Here is a 6000-nt window from a genome sequence, read left to right as displayed (position 1 = left end):
ATCAAATATGTAAATCAAATTAAATAAAGGTTGATATTTGTGTGTTTACACTAAGCACATGCAATCAAACAAGATTCTCTCATACTGTAAAAGTAGTTAATTCCCATTTTTAATAAATAAGCTTTCAATTCCTCAGCTGGGCAGATTCTCCTCAAATTCCAGTGGCGCTCATCGAAACCTTCTTGCGTCAAAGTATCAGATTAGATAAGCAGTGTCTTGGCTAAACTGATAAAGGAGTGTATTTACTAAGTGTTGGGATTCAAAGACACCAATTTTCAGCAGTTTTGCCTGCAGGCAGTCAGGGCCGAAACTAGGACTTTCGCCACCCGGGGCAAGGCAGTAATTTAGCACCCCCTCAAAAAATAAATAAATAAACATCAAAACAAACAAACAAGCCCTGTTATACTTAAATAATCAGATTGTCAAAATTTTTTAAAAAGGGAACACTATTGGACAATATTCACCTATGTGCCTCAAATGCCCTGTGCATCACATTCCCCGCCAGCGTGTTCAACTACATGCTCCTCTGTGTGTCCCCATACATTGCACTATATCATAACACTTCATCACTGCACTACATTACTATACTACATCCGCTAAACGCTGAACTACATCACTACACTACATGCCCCTATGCACTGCACTACAAACCCTATATGCTACACTACATCACTACGCTACATCCGCTTATATGCTACACCACATCAGTGCACTACATGCCCCTATATATTGCAATACATGACCACACTAAATACCCTATATGGTACACTACATCACTACACTACACCCCCTTATAAACTACACCAAATCCCCCCATCTGGGAGGCAAAGCAGAGGTTGATACTGCTAACTGGGAGCACAGTGCGCTTCTATAGCTTGTACGGTGCACCGCACGCTAGTCGCAGCACTGCATGGCAAAGAAGAGAATTTAAGACAGTAGCCGGCATAGAAGAGATCCCAGGTACTGGAGCCCACCCGCACAGCGTTGGAGCCAGCTGCATGCAGACAGGTGGTTCAGAGACATTGCCCTGGGAGCTGTCTGCTGTCTCACTGGAGCAGCACAGCACTGCCGGTAAAAAACAAAACAAAAAACTCTGCTCCTCTGTAACTCCTTGGTGCCCCCTCAAATCCTGCACCCGGGGCGCATGCCCCCTTAGGCCCCCCCCTAGTTACGGCCCTGAGCAGTATCTAGAATGTACAGCTGGCTTGGTTTTGCATTCAGTTGTTACTGCTGTTTTATATCTTTCAGGCGAAACTGCAAATAAACCCATACTTGACTACTGTTAAAAAAGCATTTCAGGGAGACTGTGACAGTAACACCTATCAGCGCGGACATGTTCTGCTACATCTAAGAGGCCTGTCATAAAAATGACTTACATCCAAATGTAAATGAGCCCCAAAGTTAGTAAGATCTACCTGTTAAAGAAAAGACACTGATATTTTTCAGGATTTGTTCGTGTATTGTGTTTTACAAGAGGTTACATATACCATACCTCCCAACTTTTAAAATATGACACTTGGGAGTCTTGTGCCCGGCGAAGTCGCGCCCACCCGAAAAGGGGACATGGCTTCGCGCCAATGCCGCAACCGCCTGCCACGCCTCCGTTTTCGTCACAGTGGGGGCATGGGCAGTGCTTTGTGAGCTGCTGGCTCCTGTGAATAGACAGTGTGTGCATGAGCACAGCGTCTATTCACCCATGCTCTGCTAGCTGGCCACCAACACCACCACGGGACACTGCGGCCCTCGGGTGGGACAGCGGGACAGTCCCAAAAAAACTGGACTGTCCAGCGAAAATTGGGACAGTTGGGAGGTATGCATATACTGTAAGTGGCCACGAGAAACCCAGGTAAGTGCGATGTGGTAAATTTCTCAGGAGGCACTGGGCAGTACCAGAGCCATATTTACACACAATATATGAGCCAAAGGGTTCATGTGGACATTATACACAGGTGCAGCGGTATATATATGTGGGCATTATACACAGGTGCAGCGGTATATATATGTGGGCAATATACACAGGTGCAGCAGTATATACATGTGGGCAGTATACACAGGTGCAGCAGTATATACATGTGGGCAGTATACACAGGTGCAGCAGTACATGCTGCTGGAAATTTGCTGAGTTTTGGTCAGAGATGTGTGGAAAAGATAGGCAGGTGGACTCTATTACTATTTACTGCAGAGTTTTGACTATAAAAGTGATTAGAATAATGCAAAGAAGATATTTCTAATATATTCTTTGTATTTTTCATATATATAGTCAAAACTCTGGTTTATACGTTAGTATGACAGGAAAGGCTCTGCCTCACATGCCTCACCCCACTGCACGTCACTGGAGAAACCTTATATAAAATGCATGTAGCCATAGGGATCATGGTGCATAAACATCCTAGTGATATTTGGTGGACCCCCTTTATTAAAGTAAACCTTAGTTACCTTCTAATACCAGTAAATAAAGACACGGAGACATGATTTTGGCAGAAAAATTGCTAGCTATTTATTTGACCCTAACCATAGCAAACCTGTAAATGGAAAAATTTGTTAAGCTGCCGAATCACCCGGCAAAATGGTGGCAGAAAAAAGAACGGCTCTATTAAACTATTGGTAAACTTAAATTGGTAAACTGACCGAAACCGTCCAACACCTTATCAAAACCGGTAATAGGTGTCAACACAACCCCCACAGTGACTTCCCACCGCTCCTGGGTGCCCTGCCGCTGCCTCCCGGATGGGTGGTCGAGCGGCCATTAAGTCGATGGAGGTGAGTGCACCTAAACCAAATAAACTGAAACTTACTACCTATATAAGCGATACAACTACAAACTGCCGTTCTTTTCCGCCAAAAGCGAAGGACTCCCTCCCAGAGTCCTCGCACCGCCACCATAACCTAACCTAACTCCTGCAACACTAGGAACAGATCCTCCAGGAAAAACATCATCCCCTCATTGGATAGATGTACACCATCAGGCCGAAAAAGGTGTTTGTCTCGGAACCGAATCCTAGGGTGGCGAACCACTTTGCCTCCGTGGGCCAAGACCCACTTCGCCACCGCCCCATTCACCTTTATCCTGGCCTCATCTATTACGCGTCCGTACTCCACACCGCGCCAACTCAACCTTGGCACCATCAGGGAAAAAACCAATACGCAATTGGTCCATGCTGCGGCCACCTTTGCCAGATCTTGTATCATGGCCCACCTTAGCTCCAAGGAAGTCCTCTTCCCCAGGTCGTTGCCACCTAAGTGGACAACCAACACCTTGGGAACACCATGCTTCCTAGCTTGACTGACTAATCTACTCAATAGATCTGTCCACATCATTCCTCGCCAACCAAGCCATCTGATTCCCTGACCTCCAGGGAACCTCTGAGCCGTATCAGAGGCCAAGAACCTAGCTGCCCAAAAGACATAAGAGTGGCCAACCACCCAAACGGACAAGCCATCAGCGAAACAACCTGAATGGAGGAAAAGGGGTAAAATGTGTTACTAAAATCTATACCAGAAATAGAAATTGCGTTAACCTGAAGGATCTGCCAAAAAAGAAAAATTTTGTTGATAGCTTCCTAAGTCGCAGCAGTCACGGCCTAGCCGATCTCCCGATATTCTAATAAATTTGAAGCAAAGCATTAAGACTTTAAGGGAAAGGTAAAAAAAAAATCAAAACGAAATCAAACAGGGGGGGGGGGTATAAAAAAGAGGGTAAAACATGAAATAACTCAGCTGGAGGTGAAAGCATAAAAACCTGCTGAGGGACTTTGATAGCAAAGATTAGCCTAATTAATGATTAGAATTCAGTCCGTCAAGTCAGGCAAAAATAGCAAAATAACTCCAGACCCCCGCTGCCGGCTCACGCCCGCAGCGGCAAGTGGCTAATCCCTGAGTAGGATCACACACGGGCAAACGAACCAACATATAGTGAACATAACATATGCATAAACCAAGCAAACCTTATCTTACTCTAACTTATTGATGCCAGCTACGCTTACGCAAAGTATCTCAGGCGACGGGGCGAATGTACCGCTTATAACAGGACGACTTCCATCGCCCCACCGCCTGGATCTGGGCTCCCGAAAAACCCGCGGCCGCTGCCGCCGTAGCAGCCCCAATGCGGAAGGAGTGTGTACCGAAGTGAGAGGGGGAAAGGCCCAAGCTCGTCAGACAGCGACCCATCATCCACCGAAATTGGAACTTTGTTACTGGCAGCCCATCATAGTGCAGCAACCACGACCCCCGACAGTCGGGCCTTACTGCCTCATACTGCACTGCCAGCCGTACTGGGCATATGCTCTCCTCAAGTGCCGGAACCAGGGTGACCCATCGGCCCTTCCCCACCTGGTCCGTCTTAGAGCGTCGCAATCTGCACAGCAAGGACCTCCCACTCACCACCACGTCCCCCACCAGCATGCGCGAATCCGTTTGCTTAGAAGGCGCTACCAACTCCGAAATCCTAAAGGCACCGTGGTAGGCCATAGAGAAAGCCAATCTAAAAAGCAGCGATTCAAACATAGACGATGCGATGGCTCCCACCGACCCAATGATGTCAGGCAGCAAAGCTGCATCAATGGGCCGCCTCCTGTCAGGCGGCGTAGGTGCAACGCGCGCCCATCCTTTCATAGCCTTCAGCAGAATCCCGCTTTTCGTCAGATCGGGAACACCCTTAATTCTGCAGAAGAACGCAATGCCAGCCAAGTACCGGGACACCACCGCTCTCGACCTACCCGAAACATAAAGCTGCCAAATAAAAGAAAGCATCATCCGATGCCCACTCTTACCTCGTTGCTTCCGTCCTCTAGCAAATTCTTCCCATTCGCTCCAGGCCTGTTCGTAAGCCTTAAGCGTGGATGGCGCGACCGAGCGCAGTGCTAAACCTTCCAGTCCGGCTCGATGACCTGCCAGACATAACCGGGACAATGAAAACCCCGTTGGTCGGCCTCGGGAGCCAACAAGTAAAACCTATCCCAATGCCCTCGCGATAGCGCATCAGCGACCCCGTTCTCCAGACCTGGCACATGCTGCGCGCGGAACCACACGTTCCTGCGCAGACAAGTAAGCAGCAACTGCCCTAGGACCCGCAGCACCACCAGCGATTTAGCCCTCTGGTTGTTAATCGCGTGCACCACGCCCAGATTGTCGCATCTGAACAGGATGCTGCGATGCGCTAGCCGCTCGCCCCAAATCTCCAGCGCAACCATGATGGGAAAAAGCTCCAGGAGCAGAAGGTCCCTAGTGAGACCCGCCTGATGCCACTCCGCTGGCCACGATGCCGCGCACCAAGATCCCTCAAGATAGCACCCAAAACCGGATGCCCCTGCCGCGTCGGTGAAAAGCTGCAATCTGGCGCTATCTACCGTCGGTGCCTGCCATATTCGAACCCCGTTAAAATCTTCCAGGAACGAGGCCCACACTGCCAGATCTCTTTTTATCTCGGCTGGCAACCGTACAAAGTGGTGCGGCCTGGCACACCCCGCGGTTGCTCTTTCCAGCTTCCGGCAGAAAACCCTGCCCATCGGGATGACCCGACAAGCAAAGTTAAACATGCCCAGCAAGGATTGCGCCTGCCGCAGCTTAACCTTACGCGAGCCCATGAACTGGCCAATGGCCTCGCGAAGCTTAGCCACTTTGTCCAAAGGCAGACGACACTCGCCTGCCACTGTGTCGATCTCGATACCTAGAAGTGACAGGCAAGAGATCGGCCCCTCCGTTTTGTCTTCGGCAACTGGCACTCCGAAGTGACAAAACAATGCTCGTATACTGAAAAGCAGGTTGCCGCACCGCGGCGAACCCGCCGGACCCGTACAAAGGAAATCATCGAGGTAATGGGCAACGCCGTGCCCACCCGACGAAGACTCCACGCACCAATGCAGGAAGATGCTAAAACGTTCAAAATACGAGCATGAAACGGAACATCCCATCGGCAAACATTTGTCGATGAAATATTCCGATCCAATCCGGAAACCCATAAAACGAAATGAGTCCGGATGGAGGGGTAGCAACCTGAACGCG

The sequence above is a fragment of the Pseudophryne corroboree genome, chromosome 10, assembly GCF_028390025.1.
Source record: "Pseudophryne corroboree isolate aPseCor3 chromosome 10, aPseCor3.hap2, whole genome shotgun sequence".
Lineage (NCBI taxonomy): Eukaryota > Metazoa > Chordata > Amphibia > Anura > Myobatrachidae > Pseudophryne > Pseudophryne corroboree.
Note: the sequence above shows the minus strand (reverse complement) of the source record.